General features: G+C 47.2%; 1 protein-coding gene across 6 annotated transcripts in view; it reads right to left on the bottom strand.

The window, feature by feature from the left end:
* The window catches only part of UBAP2 (ubiquitin associated protein 2), a 1,669,217-nt gene that overhangs the window by 462,740 nt on the left and 1,186,678 nt on the right, over nucleotides 1-19,799 (bottom strand). The window lies entirely within an intron of this gene.

Here is a 19,799-nt window from a genome sequence, read left to right as displayed (position 1 = left end):
AAATCATCTCAGTGCACATGATAAAACAACCATTACTGAAACCAAATGTGCTTACCAGGATGGAGGGATTGTAGGGAAAGCTCACCTCTCATTGAAAAAGATTCCGGAGGACTGCTTGACCAACCGCAGCGTCAGCTCGTCCCACCGATTCCAGGCAGTAGTGCTTCGTGAAGGTGTGTACACTGCTCCACGTTGCTGCCCTGCAGATGTCCTTAATCGCCACTCCAGCAAAGAGAGCCACTGAAGACGCCATCGCTCTCGTAGAATGCGCCCGGGCCCTCTTATCCAAAGGTTTGCCCGCAGCCTGATGACAGTACTGAATTGCACTGGAGATCCAGCGGGAAATGCCACTCTTGGCGAGCGGTAACCCCTTCCGTGGTGCACTGTAGGCGATAAATAGTTGAGTAGACTTTCTGAAAGAGCGTGTACGCTCCAGATAGAATTTCAGGCATCTTTGGACATCCAAAGAATGCAATGTTCGTTCCGCTTGAGTGGAAGGACGCGGAAAAAAGGAGTTCAAAATTAAGGGTTCATTCAAATGAAACTCCGAAGGCACCTTCGGGATGAATTTTGGGTTGGTTCTCAAAATCATGACATCCCTCTTGAACTGTAGAAAAGGCTCCACTATAGAGAGAGCCTGGAGTTCACTAACTCTCCTAGCCGAAGTCAATGCTAGGAGAAGGGCCAGTTTCCAAGATAGGAACTTCAAGTCCGCTTTGTGAATCGGCTCAAAGGGCGCTTTCATCAGTTGAGCCAGTACCAGGTTAAGTTGCCAGATAGGCGGAGGTGGCCGGACCGGAGGATACATCCGAAATAACCCCTTAAGGAACTGCTTAACAATTCTTGCAGACCATAGAGATGGCCCCGATGTCTTCCGTCGAAAGCGGGATAAGGCAGCCAGATGCACCTTGATCGAAGAGTGCGCCAGACCTGATTTGGCCAGAGACAGGATGTAGGGCAGAATCTGATGTGGCCGGGATTTGTAAGGATGGAGTTTATTCCTCTGGCACCAAAGGCAAAATCTCTTCCACTTTGCCCTGTAGGTCTTATTAGTGCTGGGTGCCCGTGCCGGAGATAGAACATCCCTGCATTCCTGAGACAGATTCAGATGGCGGAATTCTCTGTGTTCAGGAGCCACGCTGACAAGTGAAGTGACTCCGGATCCGGATGGAGGACTTGGCCCTGATTTCTCGATAACAGAGATGGAATCAGTGGCAAGCGAATCTGGCGATCCTGGGAGAGAAGTAGGAGTTCCGAGAACCAGAACTGCCGCGCCCATGCTGGAGCAATGAGGATCATTTTGCATGGTTCTGCCCTGACCTTCCTGAGAACTCGAGGAATGAGGGGAATCGGAGGAAAGGCGTAGCAAAATGCGCCGAACCAAGCAATCGAAAGGGCATTCCCCAGAGACCCTCGCTGGGGAACCTTGCTTGCGTAAAACCGGCACTTGGCGTTCTCCGGGGTCGCAAAGAGGTCTATGGTCGGAGTGCCCCATTTCTTGAACACTGCTTCCAGAGTGGCCTGATCCAGCTCCCACTCGTGCGTCACCTTCGTCTGCCGACTTAGAGCATCCGCTGTGATGTTGAGACACCCCGCCAGGTGCTCGGCTCGCAGAGTGATCCCGTGAGAGATGGCAAATTCCCAGATCACCTGAGCTTCTTTGGACAGCGTCCGTGATCTCGTTCCCCCTTGCTTGTTTATATAATGCATGGCCGTAGTGTTGTCTGTCCGGACCAGCACTGCACGGTTCTGAAGTCTGGGGAGGAACGCCAGCAAGGCTAAGTGAATGGCCCTCAGCTCCAAAAGATTGATGTGGCGCAGTCTGTCTGCTGGACTCCAGTGACCGCTGACCTGAAGCTCCTGGAGGACAGCTCCCCACCCTTCTAGGGAAGCATCCGTGGTGACCACCATAGGAGAAGGAGGGATTCGGAACGTTAATCCTCCTGCGATGTTTTCCTTCCCCAGCCACCATTCGCAAGCCGTGCGCATGGCAGGTGTTATCCATACTTTGTCGTTGAACGATCCTTCTGCCTGACGCCACTGTTTGTCCAGCTCCTCCTGTAGAGGACGCATCTGTAGCCTGCAATGCGGTATCAAAGGTATGCAGGATGAGATTGATCCGAGCAAGGACTTGTACTGTCGAACCGATACATGTCTCTTGTGTAGTAGTAGACGAGCGGAAGCGGCCAGTTTGCCCTGACGCTCCTCTGACGGACGAGCCGTGCATCGTCTCGTGTCCAGAATTGCCCCAAGGAACTTCCGTGACCTGGAGGGTATCAGTTCCGACTTGGACACATTGAGCTGAAGACCCAAATGGGCGAACAATCTTATGCAAGTTGACACAGCCTGAGACGTTGCCCTGAACGATGGAGCCTTGATGAGCCAGTCGTCCAAGTACGGGAACACTTCCAAGGACTGCTTCCTCAGGAAAGCAGCGACTGGTGCCAGCATCTTCGTGAAAATGCGGGGTGCCGACCGAAGGCCAAACGGGAGCACCTTGAACTGGAAATGGCTCTTGCCTACTGTGAAGCGTAGATATTGCCTGTGAGCTGGGTGGATCGGAACATGAAAGTAAGCATCCTCTAAATCCAGGGATGCCAAAAAATCTCCCGGATTGAGCAGCTTTAGAATATCCTGGAGTGTGACCATCCTGAAAGAGAGCTTGATGAGATAGGTGTTGAGCTCCCTGAGGTCTAGTATAGGACGCCATGCCTCCTCCGTCTTCCGAACCAGGAAGAACCTGGAATAAAACCCCTTGCCCCTTTGTGAAAGTGGCACGGGCTCTATCGCCCCCTTGATGAAAAGCTGGTGGGCTTCGAGATGTAATAGTCGGAGATGTTTCGCTGCACGGGCGTCTGGAGCTCTTGTTGGAGGAAGATCTTGGAACTCCAACGTATGGCCACTCTGAACTATGTTCAAGACCCACCGGTCTGATGTTAAACGCGCCCAGCTGTCCAGACAAAAAGATATCCTGCCCCCAACCGGTGTTTGTGGCAGGGGAGGAACAGTAGCCAGAGCCAGGAGGCCGCTATTGCCTCTTGGCGTTGTCTCGTCCCTGACGATTCTGACGTCCTCTCTGGGACTGCCGAGAGAAAGACGCCGACTGTCCTTGGCGCTGGCTGGAGTATTGTCCTTTATAAGACTGTCCAGATTGAGAGGAATACTGCCGTTGGTTTCCTCTGTAGTTAGAAAACCCCCGACCACGTGCCCCCTTAAATGGCACCTTGCGGTAGGTCAAGGAGCCTAAGGACTTAGCTGTATCGGTGTCCTTTTTAATGCCTTGGAGGGCGTCATCCACATGCTTTCCAAAAAGCATCTCTCCGTCAAAGGGGAGGTCCAAGATCTTATTCTGGACCTCCTGGCGAAACCAAGTCGCCTTCAACCAGCCTTGGCGGCGCAAGACGGCAGAGCCCGCCAAAGCCCTGAAAGCAGTTGAAGCAATGTCCATCGCACAGTCGATGACTTCCGAGGAGCATCGTTCTCCCTCCATCAGCACTTGTCTGGCTTCGTCTTGACTAGTTTCTGGTAGCTGGTCCAGGAATGGTTCCATATCACACCACATCTGGCGGTCGTATCTGCCCAGAATAGCCAGAGAATTTGCTGCCCGCACCAACAAGCTGGCCATGGTGGAGAATCTTTTACCCACATTGTCCAGTCTTCTGCCTTCTTTATCTGGAGGCGTGGTTAAAGGAGTGGACGGATTCTTAGATTTACTTTGAGCAGCTTGTGAAATAACAGAATCCGGCTTAGGTTGTCCTAGAAGACACGCAGGACTGCCCTCTGGTGCCTTGTATTTCTTCTCCAGCCGGGGAAGAACCGGAATGACAGTTGCTGGATTCTGCATTGTCTTCAATCCCTCATCCCAGACATGTTCTATAATGGGAATTGATCTTACAGACTTCTTATATTGGGCTTTAAAGTCATATAGGAAGCAGTCGGACTGCTCCACCGTAAAGGGCAAACCAAACCTCTTGGATGCCCGTTCCATCAAATTATGGAAACCACCAATGTCCACCGGAGGCGATATATTTGTCTCTCGGCCTACAGCATCAGGATCCTGTGTATCATCAGGGTCCCCATCTGGATCCCCTGGATCTGTAAGTGGGATCACCTCTCCCTCGTCGTCTTCGTCCGTATCTCCATCGTCCGCGTCATCAGCAGGTTCCGTACCTGAAGGTTGGGGAACCACTAAGGGCAGCACTGGTGAAATGGACCGAGGTACCTCTCTTGGTAGGGGTGGCAAGTCCATTGGTATGTCACGTGGCACTTCCAAAGGAGAAGGACGCACTGGAGTGCGATCCGGCAACGTCGGAAAACGAGATCTGTAGTCTTGCAGCATCTGTTGCAAATCCGACACCAAAGCCACTGGCAAGGCAATTAGGTCCTGCCTTACAGGGCGGGGGCGTAATCCCTGTTGGTGCCCCTCCTGCCCCTCTGGGCCATAAAACTCCTCCGTATCTGTGTCCTGCTGTTTGACATTCAGGTCTGAAAGGCTGTATGCGTCCCCAAACTGCCCATCCTCCTCATCCTCCTCCGAGTCCTCGAGAAGCATGGATGGTGGCAAAGGCGTGACCCGCCTAGGGGAAGTCATGTCCGGTGTAATCACTCATCTTTGGGTTGAAAAATCCAAATTTTTCGTCGTCGACGGTCCCGACGGCGGTCTCGTTGACGGAGTCGATGGCAACGGGATTTCCAATGTCGACGTACTCGACGACGACTGAAAGGCAACTGTCGTCGACGGAGCTGAAATCGTCGTCGACGATGAGGCCGTCGACAGTCCTGTAATCCTCGTCGACGGAGCAGTCGTCGACGGAGTAGTCGTCGACAGAGCAGTCGTCGACGAAGCAGTCGTCGACGGGGCAGCCGTCGACGGGGCAGCCGTCACCGGAGCAGTCGTCGACGGAGCAGTCGTCGACGGAGTTTTCTTTTTCGTCGACGTAGTATGTTTCATCGTCGGCGGAGCACCCGTCGACAGTCTCGTCGACGAACTTGTAGTCATCAACATCGACGAACTCGTCGTCGTCGTCGTCATCGTCGACGTGGTCTTCGTCGTCGACACCGCCGTCGACGAAGTAGATATTGTCGACGGTCTCGTGGACGACCCCATGGAAATAGGCTTAATTGAGGAGATCGTCGTCGACGTACCTGCTGCCGCCTGCGTCGACGGACGCGGTTTCTTCAGTGGCACCAACTGAGGAGTTTCTGCAGCCTGTTTCTTTACAGGTTTCTCCTTCTGGGACGGAGGGGTAGATGTAGCAACCCCCTTATTGTCCTTAGGGGCTATGTCCACAGTAGCCCGTCCCTGCCTCTCCTTTACACTGTCGTGAGGAGATTTTTTGGGACCAGCCTCCTCAGACCTGTCAGAGATCCCGTGAGGGGCTTTGAGAGGAACCTTGAGAGGGGGTTCCGCAGAAGTGGAGGGCGATGACCTACCCCTCTTCTTCGATCTCCTGGAGGAGGTGCCAGAGATAGATTCTTCCTCATCCGAAGAAATGACCTCCCTGGTCTTTATCTTCTGCAGCCACGTCAGCAAGCGCCCCTCTCTGTCTCTCAAGGTCTTGGTCGAGAAGGTCCGACAGATTTTACAGTCGGTGGCCTTGTGTTCCGGGTACAGGCAGTATATGCAGTTCTCATGCCTGTCTTCCACAAACAGTCTCTTCTTCCCACAAGAGGCACAAGCCCTAAATAAAGCTTTCTTCTCCTTTTCTGACATTCTGTCTCAAAAGATGGTAATAAAGATATCCAAAAGTAACTCTGTGAAAAAAAAAACTGAGCAGAGCTCAGTGGAGACTCCCTAGCACAACGTGCGGTAGAAAAATCTGAGGCTCTGAGCTCTCTCAGGAAGGTTCCAGAGGGTGAGGCTGTGCTGATTGGCCCTGGCAAAAGTTTGGGCTCTTTTACACAAAGAGGGTGATATACTACAAAATGAGATGAGGCCTGGGCCTAATTTTTCTCTTTTGTTTCTATGGTTATACATATGTATATATATATATATTTTTGTTACCGAGGCTCCCATTCCGACGACGGGGAATGATACAAAGCATGAGAATCTATGAAAGTTCCAATACTGGGGTAAATAAAAGTCAATTTTTTAAAATAATATTTACACACTAGAATGCTAACTATAAAGCTGGCATAACAAACGGAAAAGTAACACAAATTGCACTATTTACAGGGATTATATAAAATACACATTCTCACAGAAAATATATATTTTTTAAACAGATCCCAGAACATATTTTCATTTTTAAATGCAATAGTCTCGATTAAAACATTTAATTAAAAATGGTCAACCAACATTTTGTGTCCATTTGAAGTGTGAAATCCACACCGATCAGTCGCATTGAGCACAGGTCAGTATGCATCAGTGAAAAACAAGCATTGGCATAGCCAATAGGTCTCGCTTGGGACCTTATAAGTATTTAGTTATGCATCACAATGTCCTTGGTGCAACAACATCAACTGTTGCATGGTTAAACACTTATACGGTCCCAAAGGCGAGACGTATTGGCTATGCCAATGCTTGTTTAACTGGTGTGCACGTGGTTACAATTTACAAGCTGACGGTAGCAGTGCAAAAGAAAGCGCCTTTTCAAGGGCAGCCGAAGTTAGGCTGTTGAGCTAAAACTGGAACCTTTTTTTCGTTAGGTCTATGTGGCCGTTAACCCTTGTAAGACCAGGCACAGTTTTAGTAGCGATGTATCAGAAGTGTTAAAGGTCCATATTTTGGAGAGAACACATTCGGAAAATACACGAAAAAGGGCCAAATGAGGCTGTAGCGAAATTCCTCGACCAGCCGCCTACACTGCCAGTGCGGAGCACACACTACTTGATTATACTTTAGCCGTGTGGCCTAATGCAACATTTCTGATCTTGGAGTCACTGCTTGTGCTTGGTGTATTGTGTAGCGTCACTGTAAGAAGAGCGGCCTCGAGGTGCTTTCTTTGTGTGGAATCTTACAAGTGATGGAGTGTAGGGAGGGGGGCGTACTGTGATACAGACTGACCTCTGCTGGTGTCTTGCACAAGGGGCATTTTGTGATTCTTTTATTGCATCTGGGTGGACACTTGGGGATATGTTGATGTACATACTTACAGGAAGAGATAGATGGGGTGTGAATGAATGAATGAATGAATGACGGGCCTTTTAATGCAGACAACTGCGCCTACTCGCTGACACTCAAAGGCGGCAGGCTATGGGATTCACAAAGCTGCGGGGACGAGGTCAGGTAATTGCTGCCAAGTGAACCGGTGTCGCGTGTGAGCGTCGGCCTGTCCTGTCCTTTTCAGCCAAGAATTCTTTACATACCGATTTAACACCACCAAAGATTAAAAGCGAACCTAGGAGCTCTGGATTGCAGCTTGGTTTCGTTAACAAGGGAGGAGTGGCTGAAGCCGGTGTCTCCACGATAAGGTGTAGCATGCCAGATATGCCCGTGTTGAAGCAGCATCCGTTGAATTAAAATCAAATTGTAGGAGGTAGTGAAGTTTAGAGTTAGGATGGAATTAAGTCTACTGTGTTTGCAATTATTGGACTGTTTTGTGAGGCTACAATTGGGATCACAGCTTGTTACGATCTTTATACCGTAGGAAGCGCAGATTCTCTCTGGTTCAATTTAAAGCCAGGCTATGAGTCTAGTTGCGTGGACAAGGGTGACACGTCTTGTCCTTCTACTCGGACTGTGGTTTGCTATTTATTGCATCTGATAATATCTGCTGCCCCGGGATCCGTAAATAAATTCTATAGCAGTTTTCTCATATGAATGGGGATTAAGAGGGAGAACTTGGTCCTTTCGGCATAAACATCTCAATGTCCTGGTATTTGCTATGCACTTTCCCCATCTCAGAATTCAGCAGGTTTGCCCTGCCGGAGTTCAACAGGGAGAACTGCAGGGGTGCAGATTTCTTGTGAATGGGTTTGCACAGGTGTTACATACTAATGACACGAGAATGCTCACGGTGTCAAGAACTTGTTCCAGACCCTTCATGTGACATGGATGTTACGAGTTTGAATCCTTTTTTAGTTACTTTGACTTTATTGCGTAGGGAATTAACACCATTTGCAGTCTTTAAAGCATCAAAACTAGACGATTAAGTCTATTGCTTGGCAAAGTAAGTCTAACAAGCATTAACCGCGCACGCGCCTCAAAGTAAAAAGAAAAGGAAAAAAAACAAGCTGCAGGATATGCTCTGTGGTGGGGGAGGGGCATTGAAGCGAGGCGCGCGCTTGGCCGAGCGAGAGGAAAGCCATATGGCGCCTCTGCTCGTGCCTGTTCACGCAGGCAGAATGCCAGCAAAAAGTGTGCGGTCGCACTTTTAAAAGCCCCGTTTACTAAATGTCTCGCCAAACGCCGCATGGGCTGGCTCAGGCGAGACCTAACAAGCATACAGTGCCATCTACTGTCCTCGAAAAGGTAAATTTTAACTAAGTCTAATCTAACGACGGCATAATTATATTCGGTAAATGTACAGATCAAATAATATTTGAATTTTTTTTTCAAAATTGCAATCAGACCGAGTTACTTATTCGAACAGGCTTAGCAAGACAGGTACAGTACTGGTTAAGGAGGTCGTGGTTTAGGTACAGTAGTGGTTAAGGAGGACGTGGTTCAGGAACAGGTCGTTGTTTATGATTCGTTAAGTCCACTCGTCGTTAGAAATTCGTTATTAAGGCTGTTTCGCCTCCCCAAACCAGGATGGCTTCATGCCAATGCGGGGACAACACTAGACGTGTTTACCACCTACTTGACAGGGTGTTGAGGACTCAGAGGGAGGCCCTTCTCTCAATTGACGCAGACAAGGCAGTCGACAGAGTCCATTGGCCCCATCTTTTCAGGACTCTGGAGATACTTGGCTTCAGCGACAGTTTCCTCATATGGATTAAAAGCATCTATTGCTCTCCTAGGGCAGTGGTGAGCATTTATAGACTCCCGTCCTCGCCTTTGCCTGTCTGTCGCAGGAAGCTTCTCTTTGCCCTGTATATGAAGCCCCCCAGCACATACAAGCACATCTGTAGATTACTGGTACCTAGTTCGGAGGAGAACAGCAATGCATCAACGTTTATGCTGATGATTTGATCTTGGCCATCTCCAACCCACTGGCCTCCCTTCCTACCTTGTTTACGGAGCATCAGATTTAAGGATTATTTTCTGGCTTCACCAGCTATACCAGTTTCAAGCTCTTCCCTTTGGTCTATCTTCAGCCCCCTGGTGCTTCACCAAAGTTATGAAGGCCATTACCACGGTCCTTCGGGAGAGGGGTATCCGCCTCATAATCTATCTAGACTACATTCTCATCATGTCTCAAGACAACTCTCAAATTCTTAAACACTACTGTGGAATTTATAGAAAGTACAGGCTTTATTATAAACGGGGAGAAATCCATCATGACTCCCTCCAGGTCTCTAGAGTTCCTGGGCTTCACGGTAGACACAGTAAAGTCTATGCTTTTACTTCCCAGCAAGAAGATTTCCAAGATTCGCAAAGAGATACGCCACGTCCTAAAATCAGATCTCCTAACCTTAAGGGAACTAGCCAGACTTCTGGGCCTCCTTTCATCATCTATTCAAGCTATCTTTCCAGGACCGCTACATTACCGAGCCCTTCAAAGACTCAAAGGGAGGGCCCTCCGTTCCGGCCTTTGGTACGGAGACAAAATTCACCTGGACCCAGAGGCAAAGGAGGAACTGACTTGGTGGTTGGAGAATCTAGACGCATGGAACGGAAAAGCCATTTTTGGTACTTCCCTGGATTACGTACTGGAATCGGATGCCAGCCTTCATGGCTGTGGTGCTCGTTTTCAGAATCAGAGCACGGGGTCTACGCCCTAAGGAGCTTCAAACAATCCCTTCAAGGGAAGTCAGTCCTCCTCAAGATGGACAACATATCAGCTGTTGCTTACATAAATCGCCTAGGGGGAACGAGGTCACCAGACCTCTCCAACCTGGCCAAAAAACTATGGATGTTCTGCTTGGAACACCAAATTTCATTAAGAGCAGAATACCTTCCCGGTCTACAAAATGTCTGTGCAGATTGGAGTTCAAGGTTCCTCGTAGATCACACCGATTGGAAAATAAACTCAATCTTATTCAACAGTCTAGATTATCTTTGGGGTCCCCTAGAAGTAGAGCTCTTCGCAAGCAGACTCACAACCCAACTTCCAAGATACTTCAGCTGGTTGCCAGACCCGGGTGCCCTAGCAGTGACCGTCTTTCTCCAGCATTGGAAAGACATTCGGGAATACACTTTTCACCCCCTTTGCGATGATCCAACGCATCCTTCAGAAGTTGAGGACAAAACGCTTATCAATAGTCCTAGTGACCCACTTTTGGCCGTCCCAAGCGTGGTTCCCAACAACTTTGGAATTAGCTTACGAAACACCCTTTCTACTTCCAGCTTCTCCAGGCCTCCTAGGAGACAGACGATTTGGATCACCCACTCATTCTGAATGGGACTTTGAACCTTCTTGTCTGGAAAGTGTCAGGCGAGCCAATAAAATCTCTGGACTTTCGGCGCAAGCTTCTTCTCTCCTCCAAGAATCTTGGGCACCTGGTACACACTATAGGTACAATGGCATCTGGAAAAGATGGGTTTGTTGGTGCCTGGAAAGGAACCTGGATTCCGTGGAGGCCCCTATTGTGCATGTAACCAATTTTCTTGTAGTACAATTTGAAAGAGGTCTTTCCTGTAGATCTATTAACTGTTATAGATCTGCCATTTCCGCTGGTCATTCCTTCCTTAATGGTAGAACTATTGGCAAGAACCCTATTTGCAGAATTATGAAAAGTATCAGGCTTAAAAGACCTCCAAAACCTAAATATGACTGACTTTGGGACGTTAGGTTACTACTTGATCTCTTTTGTAACTGGCCGGATAATAACTTGTTAAATAATAAGTCTCTCTCCATCAAACTAGCTACTCTCCTTTGTCTGATATTCTGCCGTAGAGTTTCGGACGTTAAAGCCTTGGAAATATCCAACAGATCCTATGACGCATTTGGCGTCCGATTCGAAATTATCAAGAGGACTAAAACGATGTCTGATATGATTTTCTACCCTAGGTTTGACACTTGTAAAAAATGATGTCTGGTGGATTGCATGAAAGAGTATGATTTAAGGATGGACCCTCTTCGCACCACTGGTGTAACCCAGGCCTCCCAATATATTCGAGGTGCTTGGACCTCCCATGGTGCCTTAGTTTTCTAGGTTGTTGCATTTTTTTGTTTTTTTACCTCCGATCTTGACCGGTTCGTCAGAGTGCGCTCCCAGGAGTGCAGGAGGGGGTCTCTTACCTGCAACAACTCATTTATAGTCTCCCTCATACAAGAGAGTAATTCTTTATGTAACATTTGCTTAATAAGCTCCTCATTGATATTTGCAGTGGGTAGCTGGGTCTGAGAATCATCGGACTCTGCATCAGACATGATAACGGTTAAAGGGGGTCTACTTGGAAGTTAGAATTATAGAGAGTACAATTTAATACGTATAAATATATTTTTAGTTATAATGGGTTCAAATAATTAGAATAAGTAATCGTTTTGAAACAGGAATCTGTTAATGGGAATACAAAACTAGATTTATGTGTCAGGAAGAAAAGTTAACGAGCTCTCAACCGCCGGTAATCAGCTGTAGAAGAAAACAGCAATGCCAGGTAACAAGGGTTGCGGAGAGGACGTGCCTGCGTGATGCGGGTCGCTGCTTAGGGTGTATCCTCTAATACGGAGGCTCCTTCTACGACTTCGCGTAAATACTTTTTTTATCTTTAAAATTATGGCTTGGAGAAACGCGTGCCTAAATAGAAACTGAAGGCGCAACGGTGGTGCGGCGCGGCCGGCAGTCCGTACATTGGAGCTGCGGGGAAGGGGCCGCGCCGAACCCGACATGCGAAGTAAGGGTGTGGAGATCTTATCTTGTGACGGCAGAAGCAGGAGAGAGGGTGTCTCTCAAGTGAAAAACGGAACGATGCATAGAATGAAAAAGGTAATGGAGTGTTAATATTGAGACTATAAAACGGCAGTATTAACATCAGTCAATAAAAAGGCAGTATTAACATTCTAGGTTATATAATAGAATTAGTAAAACTGCAGTAAAAAACATCTTAGGCTATATAATACATGGTAAAAACGGCAGTATTAACATCTTAGGCTATATATCAGACCGTAAAAGCAATTAAAATGGTGATTTAAACCAAGCGTAAGGAAGTAAGGGTCTACAAGGGTTTCAGGAGATAATCAGGAATACAACTAGGTAAACCAAAAAAAAAAAGTGACAGGATAGTAAAAACAGAACTTATCTGTCTTGAAGCCACATTTAAAAGAGGCTGATCTCTGTGCTGCTGTTGCCTAGTTACTCTTGTTTATATTATAGAAGTAACCCGTGGGGCGGGTGGAAAATTGTGGATCCACGCAGAGTTCAGAACTTTCCACCACAGAAATGTGAGGAAAATGTGTTTTTTTGGACAATTTTTTAGGTTTGCAAGGAATTCTGGGTAAGAGAACCTGGTGGGAGTCAGCTAAGTCACCCCATCCTGGATTCCCCTGGGTGTTTAGTTTTCAAAAATGTATAGGTTTGCTAGGTTTCCCTGGGTGCCGGCAGTGCTAGGGTTCAAAAACTACAGCTAGACACTTCGCAAAAAAATGGTAAATTTTCATTGTGAAAATGTGGTGTGTTCACGTTGGGTTTTCAGCCATTTCCTGTAATGGGCACTATGCCTACCCACACAAATGAGGTACCATTTTTATCGTGAGACTTAGGGTAATTCAGTTCTGTAAAGCAACTGTTTTTACCTATTGATTTTTGATGCATTTCTGCCTTCCAAATGAAAGACAGTGTAAAAAATAAGTCGTTTTGAAAAATGACCGATAATTCTCATGCTAGTATGAGTATTCCCAATTTCGAAAATGTGCAAATATGTACTGTTTCTAAACTCTATAATTTGTTCCCATTTTAGAAATACATAGCTGTCTTTCATACCGATATTTCCATGTATACATTTTCCCACAATAATTGCTATATACCCGGAACATAATAAAAAATCATTGCAAATTGCTGCTCAGTTTTTGACACTGGGTTCGTTGGTTTCTTGGTGAACTTACAAGTCCTATATATCCCTACAACCAGTAAGGTTCAGCGGATGTAACGGTATATTGCTTTCAAACAGCTGTCATAATTAGAAGTTACAGGTGAAAACGTTGACACAAAATGCTGTTTTTTTCAGCTAATTTTCAATTTTTCCTATATTTAACTATTACTTTCTATAAAGAAACCTTGATGGAGCTACACAAATGACCCCTTGCTGAATTCAGAATATTGTCTACTTTTCCAAAATGTATAGCTTTCCAGGATCCATTATTACGTTCACACCCATTTCTACCATTAACTGGAAGGAGGTTGAAAGCACAAAAAATAGCAAAAATAGGCTATGTCCCAGAAAAATGCCAAAACTGTGTAAAAAATGTTGGTTTTCTGTGAAAAGGCTGTCATTTCCTAAAAGCTGGAAAAATGGTGATTTCAGCCCCACAAACCCTTTTTTGATAACATTTGCAGGGGAAAACCCAGACGCTTTCATTTGCAGTCCGTTTTTCCCATTTTTCCCTCAAAAAGGAATATGCTACTTACCAGTATGCATCTGTTCTTGGCATGTAGAGCTGCAGAACCACACACTTAATATAGTAGATCACCATCTGGTGTTGGGCTTGGATGCTTGCAGGTTGTTGTCTTCGGAAGAATTCTTTGGACACGAGAAAGGTGACTCCTCCCTTGGACGACAGTGCGCATGGGCACCAACTCCATCGTTAGATTGTTTTTCGCCATGATGGGAAATGATGGAGTTTGTAGAAAAGAGAGAGATGTCCATGTGTGATCTGGAACAGATACAGGTCCCGGGGAGGTGGGTGGGCGTGTGTGGCTCTGCAGCTCTACATGCCAAGAACAGATGCATACTGGTAAGTAGCATATTCCGTTCGAGGCATATGAGCTGCAGATCACACACTTAGGATAGACTATATAGCAGTATCTCCCCTAGCGGTGGTCACCTGTATCGGTTGCAGCAGTTTGAAATAAAGTTTTAAGGACAGCCTGACCCACAGAAGCTTGTTGCTTTGCTTGTACATCAACACAATAGTGTTTAGTGAAGGTGTGTGTTGTAGACCATGTGGCTGCCTTACAAATATCTTCTAAGGGAATGTTTCCTAAGAATGCCATGGAAGCCCCTATTTTGAGTGTGGAATGCGCTCTAGGGGGAACCGTTAGTGTGCGTTTAGCCTTTTGGTAGCATATTTAGATACATTTAACTATCCACCTAGCTATCCCAGATTTGGAAATGGGGTTGCCTTTATGTGGTGGAGAGAAAGCAACAAACAATTGTTTTGTTTTGCGGAATGATTTTGTTCTGTCAATGTAGTAAAGAAGGGCTCTTTTAACGTCTAAGGTATAAAGAGCTCTTTCAGCTACCGAGTCTGAATTTGGGAAGAACACCGGTAACTCTACTGATTGGTTAAGATGGAACGGAGATTTGACTTTTGGAAGGAATTTCAGATTTGTTCCAAGAACCACTTTTTTACGGTGAAATTGTAAGAATGGTTCTTGTATTGTTAAAGCCTGGATCTCACTTACCCTTCTGAGGGATGTGATAGCGATAAGGAAAGCCACTTTCCATGTGAGGAACTGTAGTTCGCATTTATGCAGAGGTTCAAATGGGGGTCCCATGAGCCTTGTAAGAACAATGTTTAGATTCCATACTGGAGAGGGTGGTAATCTGGGAGGAATAATCCTTTTTAGTCCTTCCATGAAGGCTTTGATCGCCGGTACTTTGAAGAGTGACAAGTGTTGTCTATTTTGTAAGTAGGCTGCTAATGCTGCTAGGTGGAGACGTATGGAGGAGTATGCCAAATTACATCTTTGTAAGTGCAGTAAGTAGCAAATGATGTCCTGGATGAATGCACCCAGTGGGTTTATATGATTATTAGTGCAGTAAATGGCAAATCCTTTCCATTTTGCAGCATAGCAGGCTCTAGTGGTAGGTCTTCTGGCCACCCTTATAACATTCATGCAGTATGGTGGTAGGTTGAGGTAACCGAACTCTAGGACTTCAGGAGCCAGATCGCCAGGTTTAGTTGACCTGGATCTGGGTGTCTGATTTCTCCATGGTTCTGGGTTAATAAGGACGGGGAGAGATGCAGTTTTTGGTGTGGAACTAGCAAGAGTTCCAGTAGTGTTGGGAACCAGGGCTGGCGTGCCCATGTGGGAGCTACTAGGATCAGTTTGAGAGACTGTTGCTTGGGCTTGCGTACCACTAATGGGATGAGTGGGAGAGGCAGAAAAGCGTACGCAAATCTGCCTGACCAGTTCATCCATATCGCATTGCCCTTTGACTCCGGGTGGAGAAACCTGGCGGCGAAGATTGGGCATTTTGCGTTTTCGTGTGTGGCGAACAGATCTATGTCTGGTTGGCCCCATTGTTGGAAAAAGGGCAGTAGGACTTGAGGATGTAGTTTCCATTCGTGGATCTGTTGAGTTTGTCGACTTAACAGATCGGCAATCTGATTGTGAACCCCTGGAAGGTGTTCTGCAAGTAGATATATTTTCTGGGGAATGGCCCATCTCCAAATGTTCTGTGCGAGCGGGGATAGCTAGGGAGAATGTGTGCCTCCGTGTTTCTGTATGTAATACATGGCTGTCATGTAGTCTGTCCGGATGAGGACAGTTTTGTTTTGGAGATGGTGTTGGAATGATTTTAGTGCTAGGAACACTGCTAGCAGTTCCAGGTAATTGATATGGAGCATTTTCTGTTGAATGGTCCATTTGCCCTGAGTGGTGTGGTCGAGGAGATGGGCTCCCCATCCTATGAGCGATGCATCTGTTGTCAGCACTATCTGTGGAAGAGGCTCTAGGAACGGCCGCCCTTTGGAGAGGTTTGTTATATTCCACCATTTGAGAGAGCGATGTGTGCGGCTGTCCACCAACACCAGATCCGTGAGTTGTCCGTGAGCCTGGTTCCACTGACATGCTAGACATTCTTGCAAGGGATGCATCTGAAGTCTTGCATAAGGCATAATGAAGATGCATGACGCCATCATGCCTATGAGTTGCATAAACACTTGCTGGAAGAGAGTGTTGGATTTTGAGATAAGAGCTTGTATATTGGCTATTCTGGCTGGGCTGGGATATGCTAGGGCTGTGGAGGTGTTTATGGTGGCCCCTAGATACTGATGTATGTGAGAGGGTTGGAGATGAGATTGGGGATAGTTTATTGTGAATCCCAAGTTGTGTAAGATTTGGATGGTTTGGTGAGTGTGTAGAACACATTTGTTGAATGACTTGGCTTTTAATAGCCAGTCGTCTAGATACGGGAAGACATGAATTTGTTGCCTTCTGAGATGTGCAACTACTCCTGCTAGGCATTTTGTGAATACTCTGGGTGCAGTTGTTACTCCGAATGGAAGGACTGTAAACTGGTAGTGTTGTCCGTCCACCACAAACCTTAAATACTTCCTGTGGGCAGGATATATGGTAATGTGGAAGTAGGCATCTTTGAGATCTAGTGTGGCAAGGAAATCGCCTTGTTGCAGTAGTGGGAGCACTTGTTAAATAGTGATCATGTGGAAATGATCTGAGTTGATATACAGATTTAGGGGTCTGAGGTCGAGTATTGGTCTTAGAGTCCCGTCCTTTTTGGGGATTAGGAAGTAGAGTGAGTATACCCCTGTACCCTGATGTTCTAAGGGAACTGGTTCTATTGCGTGTTTTTGAAGCAATGAAAGAACCTCTTGTTTGAGAAGTGTAAGATGGTCTGGTGACATGGAACGCTGTTTGGGCGGTATGTGGGTTGGGGTAGTTGCGAGTTCCAGGCAGTAACCATACTGGATAATTTGTCTTACCCACTTGTCTGTTGTGATGGAGTTCCAGACAGGTAGGAACTGTTTTAGTCTGCCTCCGACCGGAGTGGAATGGTCTGGGGGGAGTGGAGGAAAGTCACTGTTTTGTGGCAGGGGGGGTGCGAGGGTTATTACCTCGACCTCTCCCCTTGTTGTTTCCTCTGTATCCGCCTCTAAAATATTCTCTACTGGGGGATGTTTGTGTAGTGGCTTTGAATGTAGAGGAGGTGTCCGTCCCCATATTTTTGGAGGCTCCTCTATAGAAGGGGCGCCAAAAGGAGCCACGTGGTTGGGGAGACTGTAATGCTCCCATGGACTTAGCAGTCTCCGTGTCCTTCATTTTTTCAAGGGCAGTGTCTACTGCTGGCCCAAAGAGCTGTTCCTGATTGAACGGCTAACTAAGTATGGTAGTTTGTACCTCTGGCTTAAAGCCTGAAATGCTTAGCCAGGCATGTTGTCGAAGGAGCACACTTGTGTTAATTGCTCTAAAGGCGGTGTCTGCGGCATCAAGCGCACATTTAATTGCTGCATTTGAAATAAGTTTTCCCTCCTGAATAAGGTCATTTGCCTGGGTTTTATATTGGTCTGGCAGATGTTGTAAGAGAGTCTCTAATTGATCGTAGTGGGCCCTGTCATAGCGTGCTAGTAGGGCTTGGGTGTTGGCAATACGCCAATGATTAGCGGCTTGTGCTGCTACTCTTTTGCCAGAGGCTTCTAACAGTTTGGATTCTTTGTCTGGGGGTGGTGTATCTCCTGTGGTTTGGGAGTTGGTGCGTTTCCGGGCATTGGAAACGAACAAAGAATCCAAAGGGAGTTGCCCTTTGATGTAAGTAGGATCTTCAGGGGCAGATCTATATTTCTTTTCGATCCGTGGGTTGAGAACCCTGGCACGAACGGGGTCTTTAAAGACTTCGGGGGCGTGTTTTATGACTCCTTTAATCATGGGCAGAATTTGGACAGACTTTTGTGACTGTTCGAAAGTGTCTAATAGGAAGTCTTCGTCTGGTGCGTTTGAGTGCATTGTGACGCCGTGGTATAGTGCTGCTCTATTTAATAATTGGCCAAACCCCAGGTGATCATCAGGAGGCAATGTTTTTGAGGAATATGGTTGAGGGACAGGCATGTCTGGTAAAGGGAATGCCCAATCATCCAATGGTGAGGTGTCTGGATCCGTGAATGGATCATGAGTCACCCCCAACCCCATGGTCATCATCATCATCCTGAGGAGGTGGTGTATGTGATTGAGAGGGTATAGGTAAGGGTGGTGTAGGCAGAGGGGGTGGGATAGAAGGCAGTATAGGAGAGGAAGGAGGGATAGGGGATGTTGCAGAGTCCTTCCAGTTTACAGGAACTGGGCAGGTGGTGTGTCCAGTTTCCGTTTTTTACATGGCACTTCGGTGACAAGTCCAGTCTTGGGGTTGATATAAATCTTTTTCTGCCTGGGATCTGGATGAAAAAGTTCTTGATCTTCAGGATCAGTCTTTGGTACCGATTTTTTCGGTTCCGATCGAGGTTTTGATTGATCGGTGGATTGTTTGACTTTAGGAGGCGTATGAGAGTCCTTAGCCAGTGGTTTCGGTACCGATGAGGTTTTCAGTGCCGATGTCGGTTTCGGAGCCGAAGGTGTATCTGTAGGCTTGGGAACCTTCGGTGCCGGTTTGTCTATTGGCCTTGGTGTTTTCGGGGTCGAAGGCGTTGGAGCCGATTTCGGTGCCAAGTGGTCTTTTGTCTTCGGTGCAGAGGGTGCCGGTTGGACCATGACATGCAGTTTGCTCGGTCCCGAGCTACCGGAAGGCTTATGTTTCTTCGGAGCCGAGGCGGGGCTTCTGAAGGGTGTTTTCGGTCTCGACTGGGGCCAGCAGGCGAAGTCTTGACCAATGCCTTTGGTTTTGGTGGGGTTGGGGCAGGGGCAGTAGTACTCACACGTTGCCCAGGAGTGATGGGGTCGTCCGAGTCGTCTGCTTCGGAAATTATTTGTAGATCTTCGGAATCTTCTTCCGGGACATCGGGGCCTTCATCAAAGATGTCCTCTGGTTCCGGAGCTGTTCTCTGTGCCATGATGTATCGTCGGGCCCTTCGATCTCGAATGGTCTTTTTGGATCGAAAGGATGCGCAGGCTGGACAGCTGGACTCGTCGTGTTCCGGTGATGGGCACAGGTTGCAGACTTTGTGGTGGTCACTGTGCGTAAATTTTGCTCAACACTGGGGGCATTTTTTGAAAGGCGTCCTTTCCATGAGCCGTAGGCCTCACGGCGTGGATAGGCCCAGCGGCCAGCGTCGACGTCCGGAATCGAGCCGATGAAATCTGTGTCGAGAATGAAGGTGCTTTGATGTTTTGTGTGAAGTTTTGCGCTTCGAAAAAGCTTGGAATTTATATTTCCAACCGGAGCGGAAAAGTTGCATCCGAACCCAATGGCGGAAAAAAACAATCTAACGATGGAGTTGATGCCCATGCGCACTGTCGTCCAAGGGAGGAGTCACCTATCTCGTGACCAAAGACTTCTTCCGAAGACAACAACAACCTGCAAGCATCCGAGCCCAACACCAGATGGCGATCTACTATCCGAAGTGTGTGATCTGCAGCTCATATGCCTCGAACACTAAATTTTGCTGTATTTTGGCACATTGGTGACCCCTCCAGGGGAAACCACGACCCCTGAGTACCTTTAGAATCCCCATGATGTTGGAAGAAAAGGACGCAAATTTGGCGTGGATACCTTATGTGGTCAAAAAGTTACAGGGGCCTCAGTGCGCACTACCCCAAATAGCCAAAAAAATGCTTGGCACAGGAGGGGGAAAAAGGCCTGGCAGCGAAGGGGTTAAATCACAACATTAGATGGTAGAACGACAAAATGAAGGCCAGGTATAGTTCTTGTAGTCTATACTAATAGTGACACAAACAATGGCACGTTGAGAGGTGACATGCTT

Source organism: Triturus cristatus, chromosome 2_1 (assembly GCF_964204655.1).
Source record: "Triturus cristatus chromosome 2_1, aTriCri1.1, whole genome shotgun sequence".
Classification (NCBI taxonomy): domain Eukaryota; kingdom Metazoa; phylum Chordata; class Amphibia; order Caudata; family Salamandridae; genus Triturus; species Triturus cristatus.
Note: the sequence above shows the minus strand (reverse complement) of the source record. Positions and strands in the feature narration are given on the sequence as shown.